Genomic DNA, 19,600 nt, shown 5'->3' on the forward strand with positions numbered 1-19,600 from the left:
CTTCACGTGCTTTTTTGATATTCAGTGGTTTATTGGAATTTGATTCGGGACCTTCTCCCTAACCAGAAATTTGCAGACTATCACCGGCCCACTTGCTGGTACGTAAATCGTTGGAAATTTGTTGATGTTCAACACTATCTTAGGGTTTGTAATTTGTAAGATTCTGTATCGCCATCTGCAATTTACGCTCAAAAGATGAACTTTCCCTCTGAGTTGCACTCAACATCTCTCTCCTGTAATAATGACAAAAGAAATCTCACTGTCGGAACTGCATCGAGTTCCAATATTTTTTTATCAACGCAATTGCCTGAATATCCCCAAACTTATAATACCCTCCACGGCCATGGCTTCTTCGATAGAAACCCTGCAACCGCAACTGGGCTCCATGACCTTCTGCACTTCCAGTCTTTCAGCTCATGTTCAGTCGGGGAATAGACTAACAGGCATCGTACCGTCTGCGAAAAGGAATGCCAAAACGATTGAAAGACAACGGCGCAGAGAGATGAAGACGCTCTTTTCAACGTTGAGATCTTTGCTTCCAGACGAAAATCTTCGGGTAACTGTATTTTTTTTAAATGATTTCTAGGGTTTTCAGTATTAGACATCAACAATACTTTCTAAAGTTGGATCTCGTGATTGTTGGGAATTTTCTGGTAAATTCCAAAACAAAATCACTAAACAGAGAGTAATACTCTGTTTTTACCACAGGATCTTTAACACAGGGAAGCTTAAAAATTGTTTGCTGAGCAGACAGAGTTTCTCACATGCATAAAAACTTTATATTCATTAATAAACTTCTTGATACAAACTTCATCCTCTTAATAGAGGGATTCACCAAGAACTTAAAAAAAATTACTCTGTCTCTTTTGAAAAGATTTACACTGCTGTGTGTAAATTTTTCATTCACATTTTTAGCTGTAAAATAAAAAAAAAATCACATGGATTTACTGTTGTAAAAGAAATCCCTTACATATGCTCTGCTGCAAATATTTTTACACTGCTGTGTAAAAATCTCATTCACTGTTGTGTGAAAAAAACTTTTACATTTGCGAGCTATTGTTGCTCTCATTTCATTACATTGCATATTCAACCCAAAAACACACATTCGCACTGCTGTGCATTACATTTCATTTCACTGAATCAACCAAAAAAAAAATTCCACACGCTGTTGTGCATTCCCCTGTTGTTTTTCACCGAACAGCAATAACCAAAAAAAATGACACACGAGCTTTTTTATTTTTACATATTACATTGCGTATTTTTTTTTGTTTTAACAAAAACAATGACCATACCTATCTTTTAATTTCCCATACTTCCGTGCATATAAAAAAAACATTAAAATTGAAGCCTTTACCTATATTCTACGAAGCACATTAAATTTCATTAATTACTTTACTGAGATAAACGGTGGTCAACCAAAAAACTTCTCGCAATGTGTTTGCTGCAGGCCTGTACACAGCTTTGACTTTAATCAACGGACATCATCCATCCTTGCAATCGGACGAATATCGCTTGCCCAAAGAAAACGAACGTTACGTCCCGATAAAAAGCTGTTTTGCAAAAAGTACTGTGGACACGCGTCAAATGGTGTACAGTAGCGGAGCCCCTCGGAGGAAAACCACTGCCTCAGCAAAAGCGGTCTGATGGGAGACTGGTGGTTTTGTTGAATTAAATACGCGCGGTTCAACAGTTGCGCAGTTGAAATTATTAATATTTCAATACTCCTCTTTAATTTCAACTGCTAGGTTATCAGTCATACCCAAACATTTCCTCAAAAATTCGAAACTTTTCTGGTCCAATGGCTTGGTCAGAATGTCTGCAACCTGTTCCTAAGTCCTGCAATGTTTTAAAACAATTTCTCCATTGCTTACCAATTCCCTGATGTAATGAAACCTTGTGTCAATGTGTTTCGTTCTCTCATGAAACACTGAATTCTTGGATAATGCAATAGCTGAGCTATTGTCACAAAAAATTATCATTCCTTTTGCCTGCTCTTGGCCTAAGCTCTTTAACATTCTTCTCATTCAAACTGCTTGACATGCTGATGTTGTAGCTGCCACATATTCTGCCTCTGCTGTAGACAATGCTACAATAGGTTGTTTCTTAGAAGCCCATGAAATGGCTCCTAAACCCATGTGAAAAACATAACCGGATGTGTTTTTCCGATCATCTACACTTCCAGCCCAACCACTATAAATGTATCCAATTAAATCTGAACATTCTGAGACAGTATATAAAATGCCAAACCTTTTAGTACCTTTGACATACCTCAGAATTCTTTTTGCTGCCTGCCAATGTGCTTCTTTTGGCCTCTCCATGAATCTGGAAATTAAACTAACAGCATGCATTATATCCGGCCTAGTTGCAGTTAAATACATGAGGCTGCCAACTATGCTCTTGTACAAACTAGGATCAAAATCCTTGTTGTTGTCCTCTTTGCTGAGTTTTAATCCCATCACTGTGGGAGTGATTGCTGCCTTGCTGTCCTGCATATTGAATCTCTCCAACACTTCATTAACATATTTTGCTTGTGAGATAAAAATCCCATTTTCATTTTGATCTACTTCTATTCCTAAGAAGTATCTCAGCAAACCCATGTCAATCATTTCAAATTCTTCTTTCATGACTGCCTTGAAATTTTCAATGAGATATTCATCAACATATAACATAACAATTAGTATTTTACCATCATTTTCTTTGATGTAGAGGGTGGGTTCTCCCTCACACTTTTCAAATCCATTTTCCAGTAGATAGGAATCTATCCTACTGTACCATGCTATTGGTGCTTGCTTCAGCCCATAAAGAACTTTCTTCAATTTTCACACTTTGTGCTCTTGGCCTTTCTTTTCATAGCCTAGAGGTTGTTCAATGTAGACCTCTTCCTTTAACACTCCATTTAGGAATGTTGACTTCACGTCCATTTGGTAAACTTTCCACTTGTTTTGTGTTGCTATGGACAGCGCTGCTCTCACGGTTTCCATTCTAGCAACCGGTGCGAAAGTTTCCTCATAGTCTCTCCCATACTGCTGCTTATATCCTTTGACAACAAGTCTTGCCTTGTGTCTTTCTATTTTGCCTTCAGCATTGCTCTTGGTCTTGTAGACCCATTTAACTCCAATGACTTCCTTTCCTTTTGGTAGTTCAACCAAATCCCATGTCTTGTTTCTTTCTATGGCATTGATCTCCTCATCCATAGCTTCTATCCATTTCCTATCCTTAATAGCATCTTCGAAATGAATAGGGTCATCAACATGACAATATAAAGCAAACAAAGAATTCATACCTTCATCATAAATGTCACTTAAATTTCTGAACTTCTTACCTCTTTCATTTGGTGTGCAAGTGCTTGAAGAAGCACTTGAATTTCCTCCTTGTGGTGTGCTTGGAGAAGCACTTTCATTTCTCCTCAAGGTTGTCCCTCGCTGTCCTTGTGTTGGCGCTACTGTTTGGGGATGTATTTCAGCTATCTCCTCATCATCTTCATCATGAGACAAACAGTTTTTAACATTCACTGTTTTCTTTATGCTTCCATCCCAAGCTTCCTCCTCAATGAACTGAACATCTCTGCTCACAAAAAACTTCTTGGTAGATGGGATATACAACCTGTAAGCTTTGGATTCCTCACTATATCCAATGAAAATACATTTCTCCCCTTTGTTGTCCAACTTCCTCCTTAGCTGATCTAGAATGTGTGCATAAACCACACAACCAAAAACTTTCATGTGGGTGACTCCTTGCTTTCTCCCACCCCATGCTTCTTCCGGCACTTTGTTCATGATTGCTTTTGTTGGGCATCTATTCAAAATATATACTGCACAGTGTACAGCTTCAGCTTGGCAAATGCTTTGCCTTTAGCATACTCCTCGCCATATCCATGATTGTCCTATTCTTCCTTTCAGCTACTCAATTTTGCTGCGGGGTGTACCTAGCTGTAAATTGCTTATGAATTCCATTTTCTCTACAAAACTGTAGGAATTCCTTAGAGATACACTCACCTCCTCTATCAGTTCTTAGAACTTTGATATGCAGCCCGCTTTGATTTTCTACAAGTGCTTTGAAATTTCGAAATTTTTCAAACACTTCACTTTTGTTCTTCAAGAAATAAACCCATGTTTTTCTGGTGAAATCATCAATGAATGTTAGAAAATATTGGCTGCCTGCTAATGATGGAGTTTGCATTGGTCCACATAAGTTTGAGTGGACAATCTCTAAGGGTGTCTTTGCCCTTATGCTTTTCCCTGATGGAAAACTTTCTCTGTGTTGTTTCCCCAAGATACAACCTTCACAAAGGCTGTTTGGTTTCTCTATCAATGGTAATCCTCTTACCATTCCTTTTCTACTCAACAATTTAAGACCTCCAAAGTTGAGATGTCTAAATCTCAAGTGCCACAACCAATTTTCATCTTTCGGTTCGCTTTGGAAAACCTCTTGGGTAACTGCTGCAATTACTTCTTTACTTTTCAAATCTGCCTTTATCCTTAGAGGGAACATCCTGTTCCTTGTCATCTTCACTTCAGCAATACATCTTTTGCTAGGTGCTCTATCCATGATGGTGCATACATCATTCTCAAAAAAACATTGTAACCCTTTTAAACAAGCTGTCCAATACTTAAGAAGTTACACTTCATTCCATGAACATAATAGACATCTACTATGGTTTTCCTTTCACCTTTCTTTGTAAATATTTTTACTTCTCCTTTTCCCATAACAGAAATTTTACTGTCAGCCCCAAGTGTGACTTGTGATTTCACATTTTGATTTAAAGCAAAAAATAGGGCTATGTTTCCTGTCATATGGTTGCTGCAACCGGAGTCTAGAAACCATATATCATAACTGTTTGTTTCAGCCATGTTACAAGCTAACAACACACTATCTTGGCCGGTATTTTCTCTAGTGATATTTGCACTAGATCTATTGCTCATATCATGCTACTTCTTCCTACATTCATTTGCATAATGCCCATATTTTTTACAATAATAACATTGGACATTGGATTTTTCATACCTTTGTCCTTGAGCATGATGTTGTCCACTTTGTTGACTGCTGCCTTGGCTTTGGTTCTGATTTGGATTGCTGCCTTTTCCTTGAGCATTTGCTGGACTGTTTCTTCCACCTCTGTTTTGGCTTCTGCCTCTTCCTCTCTTGTTTCTTCTGCCTTGACCTCTTCCTTTTCCAAAAGACATCTGGGTCTTAAAGGCTTGTTCTAGAGACGAGTTTTCATTTCTACTCAACCTTTTCCCATGTGTTATCAGTGATGCATGAAGTTCATCAACTAAAAAGTTTGTGAGATCCTTTGTCTCTTCTATGGTGGTGACAATCACATCGAACTTTGAGGGTAGGACCCTCAATAGTTTCTCCACAATCCTCCTTTCTTCAAGAACTTCTCCATGAGTCCTTATTTGTGTAACCAGACCAATCACATGTGTGAAGAATGAGTCAATATTGTCTGACTCCTTCATGCACAGATTCTCAAAATCTCTCCTCAACCACTGTAGTTTTGTTGTCTTAACTTTCTCCATGCCATGATAGGTTGTCTTGAGAGTTTGCCATGCTTCTTTGGATGTCTTGGCTACTGCTATCCTTGGAAACGCACTCTCGTGCACTGCTTGATATAAAAATACGAGGGCTTTTGAATCCTTCTTCTTATTGCTCTTCAACAGATATTTCTCTGCCTGAGTTAATCTATTAAACTCATCTTCATCTCCTAGTTCTTCAAACCCATATTCAACAAGTTCCCATAAATCTTGTGAGGCACACAGGGCTCTCATGGCTATTGCTTAATAGTCATAGTTTTTCTCATTAAACTGTGGGAGCTGAGTATTAAAAATGTCCATGCTAGTGCTAGTGCTGGAGCCAGCCATTCTTGTACTCTAAACTATCATTGTGTATTTAAAAATCACTAACTATTCTCAACAACAACACACAATTTTTTTTTTGAGAAATACCTTGACTGAGTCTTCACTCTGCTGGAGAAGCTGTTGTAGAAAAGAACCTTCCATCAGCTTCTTTGACACCTTCAAAGAGCTTGGACAAGCTCTGATACCACTGTTGGGAATTTTCTGGTAAATTCCAAAACAAAATCACTGAACAGAGAGTAATACTTTGTTTTTACCACAAGATCTTTAATACAGGGAAGCTTTAAAATTGTTTGCTGAGCAGACAAAGTTTCTCACACACATAAAAACTTTATATTCATTAATAAAATTCCTGATACAAACTTCATCCTCTTAACATAGGGATTCACCAAGAACTTAAAAAAACTGTTGTGTGTAAATTTTTCATTTATATTTACTGCTGTAAAAATAAAAAATAAAAAATAAAAATAAAAAAATACATGGATTTACTGTTGTAAAAGAAATCCCTTACATATGCTTTGCTGCAAATATTTTTACACTGTTGTGTAAAAATCTCATTCACTGCTGTGTGAAAAAAGCTTTTACATTCGCGAGTTGTTGTTGCTCTCATTTCATTACATTGCATATTCAACCCAAAAACACACATTCACACGCTGTGCATTACATTTCATTTCACTGAATCAACCAAAAAAAAATTCCACACGCTGTTGTGCATTCGCCTGTTGTTTTTCACCGAACAACAATAACCAAAAAAAATGACACAAGCTTTTTTATTTTTACATATTACATTACTTCTAGATATATATTTTTAACAAAAACAATGACCATACGTATCTTTTAATTTCCCATACTTCTATGCATATAAAAAACATTAAAATTGAAGCTTTTACCTATATTCTACGAACCACATTAAATTTCATTTACTTTCTGAGATAAAAGGTGGTTAACCAAAAAACTTCATGCAATGTGTTTGCTACAGGCCTATACGTCATTAAATTTCATTAATTACTTTTATGAAATAAACGGTGATCAACCAAAAAACTTCACGCAATGTGTTTGCTGCAGGCCTATACGTCAACAGACATCATCCATCCTTGCAATCGGACAAATATCGCTTGTCAAAAAAACCCTATACGTCAATGGACATCATCCATCCTTGCAATTGGACCAATATCGCTTGCCAAAAAAACGAATGTTATGTCCCGATAAAAAACTGTTTTGCAAAAAGTACTGTGTACACGCATCAAATGACGAGTCCCGCGGCGGAAAACCACTGCCTCAGCGAAAGCGGTCCGATGGGAGACTGGTGGTTTTGCTGAATTAAATACGCACGGTTCAACAGTCGCGCAGTTGAAATCATTAATATTTCAATAGTGATGTGCAGGGAAAAAGTTCAGTGACAGACCAAGTGGACGCAGCCATTAATTACATTTTACAGCTACAGCAAATAATTGAAGAGCTTTCAGCTAAAAGAGATAAAATGAAGTCCAAGGCCAACTTCAGGAGAAATGCAAATGTTTCTTTGGATGGTTTGCAATTCTCGTATAACCAGAAAATTTGTAAATCTCCGTTATTCCGAGAATCAGATCGGGATCACTTCCCTTCTGTGGAAATAAAGTCCTTCGGTTTAGGTGTTCAGGTCTCCACCAAAAACTTCGAACATCAGATTGTATACACTGATCTTCTACATGCATTGGAAGAAACAAGCCTTGTAGTTTTGAGCGCTGCAGGTTTCGCCATTAGCAATAACAGGGTCTTTCATACAATGCATGCCAAGGTAATATCTTCCTAATTAAGTTGTAATATATACCACTCTTCCCTGTTTATTGCTCTATCAGTAGCTTAAATATGTGTATCTAATGATGTTTATTTACGCTTCAGGTACATGATCTTAAAGCTTTTAATGTCGATATTCTCGAAACTTTGGCATTTGGTAATTAATGGCCACAGTCATGACCTACAGGACCTGTAGACTCTTGGAACTAATCATCCTTTCTTCCCCAAAAAAAATGTTGAAGGTTTAGCAATTTTATACTTTACATTTATTACCAGCTTTGACCGACTACCTTTTACTTCGTAGCGCAAGATTTTGAATGTGTTTAGATCATAAGATCCAGAAAAAAATGTGTTTAGATCATAAGATCCAGAGGGGGTGACTCATGAATTATTTTATTTCTGATTTCAATTTGCTCAAGAGAATAAGAAATGCGGTGAACTGTAAAATTTTATGGGCTCCAATAAAACAACCAAGGCAACATTTGTATTAAGGTTGCCACATAGAAGTAATCGTTCATATGTAGGTGTACATGGCGGAGGCTTCTCTCATCACGGGGACTAAAAAGAATGTTTTATTTGTTGAAAGAATAATTTCGGCCTTTTGTCAACTAATCAACTAGTGTATATTTTATTTGTTGAAAGAATAACTTCGGCGTAAACACATTTGTCACGCGTTTCGAACCAACTAACCAATAGTGTATGTCTTATTAGTTGAAAGAATAACTTCGGCGTAAATCACATATAGACAGACATTTGTGCGTTTTGAACTTGTCCTAAACTTGTCCTGACGATGAACCACACTAGTTGGTTCGAAACGCGTCGACAAATGTCTGTCTACATGTGATTTACGCCGAAGTTATTCTTTCAACTATTACAGATCACAGAAGCTTCAATTCATCAAATCTTGCATTTAGATTTCTAACCACCAAACTTCCACTTATAATCCTAGTGGAATACGCATCCCTAGAACCGAGGAAAATACATCACAAAGTAACTATCCTTGACCTTCCCCCGTGAAAACTTAACAATCAAACTCAAAATGGAACATTCCGGAACACAAGTTCCACCTAAGAAACAGCAAATTTACATCATATATTTACATCCATTTCATACCCATGAATCTTTTAAAAGTCATCATATTAATTTTATTCCAAAAGTCATCCTAGAAATTTTTCATGCCTCTAAACATATATTCTTTATATTCCCTATTTTACAATAATCTCATTCAATATATTTCAAAAGTCATTCTGTAACAAATATATTCGTTATATTCCCCATTTTACAGTAATCGCTTTCAATATATTCATAATTTAATGATGGAAGTGCTTTCAACAGATTTCAAAAAATAGTTATCGTATGCTCAACATTCAGAAAGACATACTTCACACGTTATCCTTGTACATAACCATCTTTATTCAGTTTCAACGATGGCAGAGGCCGATCAAAAGCCCTTTTCTTTGACTTCTTATTTATCGAGCAACAATTTTATTTTATTTGTGTTAATGTTTATTATTTATTTTTAATATAACCGTGTATGTTTTTTAAAATTTTAATATAGAAATAATTCAAATATTCATGTTGAATTAAGTGATTTTGTTTGGAGTTGTCTATAATGCGACTTTTTGAGATTCTGGTGACGGAATCCGGCAGAAGAAATTGAGATGAAATCATGATTTGTTGCAGTTAAAATGGTTTTTTAATTGCATATTCGGATTCAGCACCCTGGAAAACCCCTGGGACGCTTTCATTGTGCAGAAACTAATTATCAAACTTGGATTTCAATAAATTACTGCCGGATTTTCACCGAAAAAAATTGCCGGAAAAGCTTTCAAAAAGTCGCGTTAAAGACTACGACATTTTGTTTTACAGAAAATAATCCTAACAGGTTGGTTAATTTTTAGGATTTTTTTAATTTGCTAACTAAATATAATATTTTTTAGTTTTTTTATTTGAAAAAAGTTATAATACTTTCAATCTCTTTGTTTCCATTTTGGAATTTTTATTTTTTGTTTTTTAAATTGAACTATTATATTTCTTTTTATTTATATTTTATATTTTCTATGATATCAATTAAGTTTGTTTTGAACCAATAAATTTGCTTTTAATAATTTAAGGAAATTGGGCAAATATTTATGTTAAATTAAATTTTGTTTTTATTTATTTATTTTAATTTTTATAATAAAAAAATATATTATTACATGTCAGTTATTTTTAGTTTCTCCTTATTTAAAAACTAAGCATGATATTCTCTTTTTTTTCGTTTCACTTTGCTTAGCTTATCAACCATCACCATAACTGAGTCTGTTGCTTCTTAGTTTAAGGAAAACCGGTGATAAAATCCAAAGTAATCACCTCCCTTTTCCACTGAGGGATAGGCAGTGGTTGTAGTAGTCCAACGGGATGTTGATGTTCTCCCTTCACCAGCTAGCATTCTAAACATTTAGTCAAATATTCAGTAATGTCTTTTCTTAAACCTAGTCAAAAATAACCTTTCTTGATAGCTAAAAGTAGTTTTTGGTATCCTAGGTGGGAAGCATATGGTTTCCTGTGAAATTCATCCAATAAAAATTGTTTAATAGAATTCTAATTAGGAATATAAATTCGATTTCTAAAAGTTAACAGTTTATCTAGATTTATTCCATATTCAGATTTCTCCCCTTTATTCTGGGCATTGATTGCTTGTTGCCAAAGGAAGGTATATTCCGGGTCTTTAAGAGATGCTTCTTTAATCATATCAGGGAGATTTGACTTCACTTGGTTGAATTGTATTTCATAAATACAATGCAACTTTCTGCTTAATGCATCGGCAACCCGATTTTCTTTTCCCTTAAGGTGCCTTATTTCAAAGTCAAATTCGCTTAAAAAGGTTGTCCACCTAGCTTGATGGGCATTTAAACTGGATTGGTTAAAGAAATTTGTAAGACTACTATGATCTGTTAACAACAAAAATTTCTTCCCCAACAAGTAGTGTCGCCACATTTTTAGTGCATGCACTACTGTTGTTAATTCAAGATCATAAGTAGAGTATCGCTTCTCATATTCCTTCAACTTGCGGGATTCATAAGCTATAACCTTTCCCTCTTGCATTAATACTCCGCCAACACCCTCCTTGCTAGCATTTGTGCATACAACAAAAGATTTCTCTGGATCCGCCACCTTTAATACAGGTGCAGTAGTAAGTAGGTGTTTTAATTGCTCAAAGCTTTGTTGACATTCAGCTGTCCACCGGAAATTCCTTCCCTTCTTTGTAACGAAGTCATGGGGAAAGCGATTTTTGAAAATCCTTCAATGAACCGATGATAGTACCCAGCTAGGCCCAAGAAGGACCTAATATCAATGACATTCTTCGGGGTGGCCCACTCCATAATGGTCTTAATCTTCTTCGGGTCTACCGCTATACCTTTTACTGATATGACATGACCGAGATATTGTATCTGACTTTTGTAAAAATCACACTTGTTGTACTTAGCATACAGTTGATTGTCCCATAAGGTTTGCAATACAATTCTCAAATGCTTTTCATGTTCCACCTGATTCTTAGAGTAAATCAATATATCATCAATGAAAATCAACACAAACTTATCTAAGTATGGCTGAAAAATACCATTCATGAGACTCATAAAATTCGTCGGGGCATTCGTAAGACCAAAAGGTAACACTACAAACTCATAATGACCATAATGAATTTGAAAATCAGTTTTACAAATGTCTTCTTCCTTAATCCTTATTTGATGATACCCGGACCTTAATTCGATCTTGGAGAACAAATTCGTTCCCCAAACTTGATCAAATAAATCGTCAAATTGAGGTAAAGAGTATTTATTTCTGATTGTCATTTTATTCAACTGACGATAATCAATACATAATCTTAGAGTTTTGTCCTTCTTTCGTACGAACAATATGGGAGCTCCCTAGGGAGACACACTAGGGCGGATATATCCTTTATCAAGCAGCTCCTGTAGCTACATTTTGAGTTCTGTTAATTCAGGTAAGGAGTTTTGGAAACAGGAGTTGCACCTAGAACCAACTCAATTGTAAAATCGATATCTCGCTTGGGTGGTAACCCAGGTATGGATTCAGGAAACACATCAACAAATTCTTGAATGATAGAAATATATTCCAGAGAAGTCATCTTGCTCTTGGAATTTGTATATCCTACATGTACAACATAAATTTGACAACCTTTCCTGATGCATTTTCCGAGCTGGTTAGCAGTAATAGGACATAACTTAATATTTTTCTTAATTCCTTGAATTTCCTTCCTCTATCCCCATTCAATAAGGTAATTAACAGATTTTCCCTTACAATCTACTAAGAACCAATGTCCTTCCAACCAATCCATCCCTATTAGTACATCGTATGATCCCAATGGGAGTATATTTAAATTAACATAAATCTATTGTCCCGAAATATCCACAAGACAATGTTCTATTTTTGCAACTACCCTTCGCTTTGCCCCTGTGGCTAATTGGACTAACCAAGGTTTTGAAATTTACTGCTTTGTAGTTGGCATCCCTCTACAATCTTAGGACTAACATAGCTTAAGCTAGCACTCGGATCAAACAAAATAAAGATAGGTTGATTAGCGATCATACCTTCACACTCAATCATGGTGGGTTGGTATTCTGTTTCATGGTCGTCAAGTACAGCGTTAATTTTGTGCATGCTCCTCGCCACCTCCCTAACCGTGGAGGACAGTCATCACGAGTTACTATGTGTTAATGTAGGCTGACTCATCATTGTTATTGAAGAAAAACCACCCCACTTAGAATTATCTCTTGGAGATCTATAAGAAGGTAAGCTTTCACTATTGTAAGATCTACATTTGAATTTTGGGTCATTAACCTCTTTCCTTAAATCCCAAAACATATGTTTACTCCTGTCCATTTCCAATATATATTTATCAAAATAAAATTATATTATAATAAAAATTAATATTAAAAAAATAAAATATAAATATTTTAATTTTTAATTTTTAAAAATAATATAATTCTTTGTGAAGTTATATTTTTTTAATTTATTTAAGCTGCATTTTTAAATATATAAATAAATGTATACTTAATAATATACATTAAATTTAGCACATGACGTGCATGATGTAATGGCTGGGGTGGATGGCTTTCACACCCCCCACCCAAGTTCGAATCCTGCGGAGGTTGTAAAAAGTCGAAAATGTAATGACTGGGTTCTACCAAAACTTACAAAAAAAAATATACATTAAATTTAAAACTTTAATTTTAAAATAAAATTAATAAAACCATACAAACAAAAACAATTTCCGCAAGCTGAAATATACCAACAGAAGCCCAAAACATATAACGTTAATTTGTTTCGTTAGTTGAACTGATTTAGAGGTGAACAACCGATCTCCCTGGAATCTTGTCATTGGAGAGTGTCGCAGTTTTTTAGGATGTGCTTGACTAGTAAATTTATATTATTTCCCATCGCTACTCGCGAGGGTACATCATTAAATCTGTACCGGGATATCGGCATAATACACAATGTTTGAGATGGACCCAGTCACCCAGTCATTGTAGACATCTGACTACAATGCTTCTAAAAATTCTTCTGCCCGGTGAAAATGGACAAATTAATGAGGGGAGGAGAGAGTCGCTGCTTTTTTTTTTGTCAGGATGCTGGTTGTATTTTCCAAATTAATGAGGCAAGGAGAGAGGCATTGCTTTTTTTGTCAGATGCTTGTTGTATTTTCCATTTTTAAAATATAAATGTTGTTGTTGGGATTAATTATATTATTAAGATTTGGTTATTTTTAGAACTATTTAATATAGTTTATTGTCAAAATTGAAGATGAAATTATCTAATATGGTAAGAACTGAGGATAAACTACACTAAATAATTTGAAATATTGATCAAAAATATTTCAAAATTTTAATCAAATCTTAATTATATGATTAATCCAAAAACAATTTTATTGACATGGTAGATCACAAAATCTAAAATATAATATTATAAATATCACAAAAGTCTAAAATATAACATTATAAATATTGTATTTGAATATTGATTTCGCAATAATTTCCATAATACTCAATACATTTTAATGATTTGCATGTCTGAGTATCCATCTGTTTTACATGTAATTTCCATATTACTCATGGTATTCGTAACTGTTGCATCTGTTTGGTTTGCCAACCCTTTTACATATAGTTCAATACATGGAGTATCTTCTGTACTTGTGATCTTTGACAGGATTTTCCCTCGTTTGGGGAAGTGATCACCACTCAGATGAGGCACAGAAACTTGATTCTTCACGTGCTTTTTTTATTTTCAGTTGTTTATGAGAATTTAATTCGGGATCTTCTCCCTAACCAGAAATTCACAGGCTGGAGCTAACTAGCCATATTGGGAGCGGGCAAATATTATTTAATGCCGAATTTGCCCAGTCCCGTGTTATCGCGTTAAGTCGCGTGCTGCTCTGAAGGCATTAAATACCCAATATATAATACCCAATATATAGTTGGTTAGCTATTGCCAAATTCCCAGACCATCACGGCCCACTTGCTGGTACGTAAATCGTCGGAAATTTGTTAATGTTCAACAATATCTTAGGGTTTATAATTTGTATGATTCTGTATCGCCATCTGCAATTTACCCTCAAAAGATGAACTTTCCCTCTGAGTTGCACTCATCATCTCTCTCCTGTAACGGTGGCAAAACAAAGCTCGATGTCGGAAATGCATCGAGTTCCAAAAAAAAATTATCAACGCAACTACCTGAATATCACCAAACTTATAACACCCATCATGGCCAAGGCTTCGTCGGTAGAAACATTGCAACCCCAACTGGGTTCCATGACCTTCTTGATCATCCTTATTTAATGGCCACGAGTTGCACTTCCAGTCTTCCAGCTTATGTTCAGTTTGGGAATAGACTAACAGGCGCCGTACTGTCTGCGAAAAGGAATGCCAAGGAGAGATGAAGACGGTCTTTTCAACGCTGAGATCTTTGCTTCTGAACGAAAATCTTCGGGTAATTGTTCTTTTTAAATGATTTCTAGGGTTTTCAGCATTACACATCAACAATACTTTCTAAAATTTATGTTTTACGAGAAGTTGGATTTCATGGTGTGTAGGACAAACGTTGAGTAACAGACCAAGTGGAGGCAACCGTTAATTACATTTTACAGCTACAGCAAAGAATTGAAGATCTTTCAGCACAAAGAGATCAAATGAAGGCCAAGGCCAACTCCAGGAGAAATGCAAATGTTTCTCTAGATGGTTTGCAATTCTCGTATAACCAGAAAATTTGTAAATCTCCTCTATTCCGAGAATCAGATGGTGATCAATTCCCAGCTCTGGAAGTAAACTCCGTTGGTTTAGGTATTCAGGTCTCCACAAAAACCTTCGAACATCAAATTGTATACTCTGATCTTCTACAGGCATTGGAAGAAACGGGCCTTGAAGTTTTGAGCGCTGCAGGTTTCGCCATTAGCAATAACAGGGTCTTTCATACAATGCATGTCAAGGTAATATCTTCCTAATTAAGTTGTAATATATACCACTCTTGCCTGTTTATTGCTCTACCAGTAGCTTAAATATGTATATCTTATCATTTATGATGTTTGTTTACGCTTCAGGTACATGATCTTAACGCTTTTAACGTCGATATTCTCTGTGAGAAACTTTGGCATTTGATAATTAATGGCCAGAGTCAGAACCTGCAGGACCTGTAGACTCTTGGAACCAATCATCCTTTCTTCCCCAAAAAATTGTTGAAGGTTTGCCAATCTTATACTTTGCATTTATTACCAGTTTTGGCCGACTACATTTTACTTCGTAGCACAAAATTTTGAATTTGTTTAGATCATAAAATGATGAGATATATGATGCTACGCCACCAAAACTGATTAACGGAGAGACGTATAAGGCATACTGAATATGTGTTATAATGTTTTGAGGGAGTGACTCATGAATTATTTCATCTCTGATTTCAATTTGCTCAAGAGAATAAGAAATGCAGTGAAGTGTAAAATTTGATGGGCTCCATTAAAACAACCAAGGCAACATTTGTATTAAGGTTGCCACATAGAAGTAATCGTTCGTATGTAGGTGCACATGGCGTTATGGAGTAAACTATTACTAGTGAGGATATGATCATAAAGTTCTTCATACAAACCCACAGAGAGATGATGAAACAATCCATAGGATATTAGTTAGAAATGGCTCGATACCAGCTGCCTCGTTATTTTTCATACAAACCCACAGAGAGATGATGAAACAATCCATAGGATATTAGTTAGAAATGGCTCGATACCAGCTGCCTCGTTATTTTTAAAAAATATTCTAGGGCTCGATACCAGCTGCGTCGCTATTTTTAAAATATTTATGTTTCTGGTTGACAATTAGGACAATTAGGTTTTTAACACATTATCTTATTGAATTCCAAAATTTCAGCATTAATGACTTTTTCAAAATTTTCAACTAAATTTTATTATTATTTTTGTTTTTCAATTTTCCAAATATTTTTTTGTATTACTCAATTTTCTAAATATAGTAGATTTATTTAATATTCATTAGCAACACATAATTTTGTCTAAAATAGATCTCAAAATTTGTGGGAACTATACCACCACAAACAACAATTAGACCATAGCCTAGGAGCTATAACCCTATAATATTTATTAATACTTTAAATACCATTCTAGGTATTTAATATTATCTTCTCTATTATAGCATGCCATACTCTTAACATGTTTCATTGGAAAAATAGGAAACCTTTTAGCTATAGCCCTATGATATTTATTATTGTTTTAAATAACATTCTAAGTATTTAATATTGTCTTCTCTAATATAGCATTTCATACTCCTAACATGTTTCATTGGAAAAATAGGAAGAATCAACATATTTTTATTTTTAACTAGGCGGGCCCTACAACCTATTTATTAGATGGATTATATGTGATGCCTATGTATTAGATGGACTAAGTGTGATGTTATTATCGGGCCAACCCTATATTGGATGTACTAAGGTCAATCTACATTGAGATGTTCTTGCCAGGATTGTGTGAAGCTTGAGAAAGATTGGATACCCCTTGGGATAGTTAAGTTCCCCAAAAAGTAGCTTCTATCCACAACCCCTCTCATGAAGTTTGAACTCAAACTTGGTGTAGACTAAAACTCACTCAAACCAACTAATCAACACCTCATGGATTAAGAAGAATTAACTTTATTAAAATATTTTAAAACTCCCTATTTAATTTTAAAATATTAAAAAACATTATGTTTAATATTAAAAGGTAAATTTACATAATTTAATTTTATTATAATGATTTGTTTTTTTAATATTACAACTTTTAATCATAATAAATTAAAAAAAAAAAAAAAAAAAAAGAGAGAGTAATGGAAAACAAAAGTTAAATATATTTTTCTTTTCCTAATTAAGATTTTTGTGATTTCTTTTCATAATTGATATTTTTTTACTTTTCATAATTAATACTTTCATGATTTCTTCTCATAATTAAGGTTTTTGTAATTTGAAATGATTTGAATTTTTTATTTCACATCTATCCCACTGAAATTTTTCTATAGATATTTCAAACCATAAATATAATTCATAAATGTGATTCATCTTCAGAAGAGATGAATTATAAATGTGATTCATCTTCAAGTGGGATTGAAACTAGTGAAATGAATCACATAGCATCAATCATCACTTTCGGGGCTAGCACCCGGTAACAAGGACTTCCGGGAGGTCACCCATCCTAGATCACCTATGGCTCAAGCGCGCTTAACTGTTGATTTTTCCCCACAATCAAACCCACTTAGCTTTTTACCCCAAAACCTTAGCAAGTATTGTGCCTCATGAACCATTCAAGTAGAGATCCCTTCAATCTTTTGTATTTAAGTATTGAATTTTGGAGGGAAAATAAGAAAGCTACTTTTTTTAATTGTATTTTTGTCTTATCTCCTTATAGGTTTACTCAAATTTTAAGTGTATACACTCGTTGGATAGCAATGTTCAACACGTTTTTTCATGTATCTTCAATTTTTATCAATGTGGGCCTCCTCAAAAGTATGCATTATGGGTACTCATGGTAAATTCTGCATCCAACGAGTATATACACTTGAAATTTGAGTAAACCTACAAGGAGATAAGTGAAAAATACAATTTAAAAAAGCAGTTTTTCTTCTTTTCCCTCCAAAATATTTACATGTACCTCTTTTTAAATTTAAAGGATTTTGATTGGTTTACATATTATGACATGGAAATTACGTAAAAATTTCATGGGCACTTTTAGGCTAAAAATTCCTCTAAAAAAATTGTACATTACCACATCTTTCTCATCACTAACCCAATTATCATCATCTTTTGTGTGGTCAACCTCTGCACTTCCAAATATCTAAATCCTTAGATATCAACATCTAGAAAATCAAGAAAAATGCATTACCTCAATATTACATATCCTTTAGTTCTAGTATCCACATGACCTTCCATTATAGATACCACATCACACCATTACACCACATTAGCACACCACATTGGCATGCTACAATAGTATGTCATATCATCATAACCTATCCATATTTCCATTCTAGTTGTGACACGTTAGTATGCCATGTTAATAGATACATGTCACCATCCATATTGTCTACCACAAAATTGCCTTAATACACACTACATCACCCCTTATTCAAATTCATGGCCTGGTGTTTTCCCACGTGGGTTTCAAATGACCACATGCGATTTGCCTTACTCACACATGGATTCAAGTTTATATATTTTTTTATCTAACTCTTGTGATTTGAAAACCTCTATATCTTGAATAAGTTGTGTAAATATACCATCATGATTCCTTTAAGCACTAGTTTCCCATGATGTAAGTTTCCACCTACTTAGACCATATGACATGCAAACGTTTATTTTGGGTCCATTTAAAAATTTTCTTGGAATCAAAAATATCTAGTTATCCAAATTTATGAAACCTCTGACTTTTACTACATGTCCATGTGTATCAAAAATTTTGGATTCATAGATATCTGGATATTTGGATACCTAAACATTTGACCTCTATCCAACCTTCACTTCTTAGCCCTTTTTCTCTCTATACTAAGTCCCAGTCATAGAAATTGCTATCCCATGTGCCTAGAAATAACTTATAGTCACCTAATTTAATAGTTATACGAAGACCTCCCAAATTGAAGAATTTTCCTCTTCATTAACTACCTCCAATTCACAAAAAGTCAAACACTTGCCTAGATTATTTTTAAGGGTAAATAAATCCTCGCCAATATGCAAAAACATCCATAGGCTTCCAAATCACGACCATCAAAGAAGCATATTTGCATATGGAGTCAAAATGTGACCATAAGTCCAAGTCATTAGTTTGAAGCAACAAAGTGAGACTCTTCTCTCTCAATTGAATCTAGCTCTGGGGTATATATTACAAATTTACGATATTATAATGATTTTTGTGAGAATTACAAAAATGTTTGTACTAAGTTCCATAGCCATTCCAAACTAGGGTACTTATCATAAATGCATCGAGATGGATAAAAAATAATATAATTATTTAGTCTCTCTCTCTCTCTCTCATGACATAGAGATGTCATCAGTTTGACTCAACACAGTGAGATTCTTCTCACTCAGTTGTATCTAGCTCTGGGGTATATATTACAAATTTATGATAGTATAAGGGTTTTGTGAGCGTTACAAAAATTGTTTATACTAAGTTCCGTAGTGATTCCAAACTAGGGTGGTTATCATGAATGCATAGATATGGATAAAAAATAATATATATATCCCCTCTCTCTCTAAAAATTAATCAAGTTAATTATAAGAAAAAAAATTCATTTGAGGTTTTTATTGAAAAATCTCTATGTACATAAAAAAATGAGAAAAAGAGGGGTTAATTATATTACTTGTTATCCATCTTGATGCATTCATGATAAGTACCCTAATTTGGAATGACTATGGAACTTTCTACAAACATTTTTATAATGCTCACAAAA

At 34.7% G+C, this 19,600-nt stretch overlaps 2 pseudogenes; both read left to right on the plus strand.

The window, feature by feature from the left end:
* Nucleotides 1-343: 343 nt before the first annotated feature.
* LOC149230205 (transcription factor bHLH118-like) lies at nucleotides 344-7,827 on the plus strand (annotated as a pseudogene).
* Nucleotides 7,828-14,253: 6,426 nt separating this feature from the next.
* Nucleotides 14,254-15,324, plus strand: LOC149230206 (transcription factor bHLH36-like; annotated as a pseudogene).
* Nucleotides 15,325-19,600: the final 4,276 nt, after the last annotated feature.

The sequence above is a fragment of the Pinus tabuliformis genome, chromosome J (genome assembly GCF_031772625.1).
Source record: "Pinus tabuliformis cultivar Carrire ecotype Pingquan chromosome J, CPIR1, whole genome shotgun sequence".
NCBI classification, from domain to species: Eukaryota; Viridiplantae; Streptophyta; class Pinopsida; order Pinales; family Pinaceae; genus Pinus; species Pinus tabuliformis.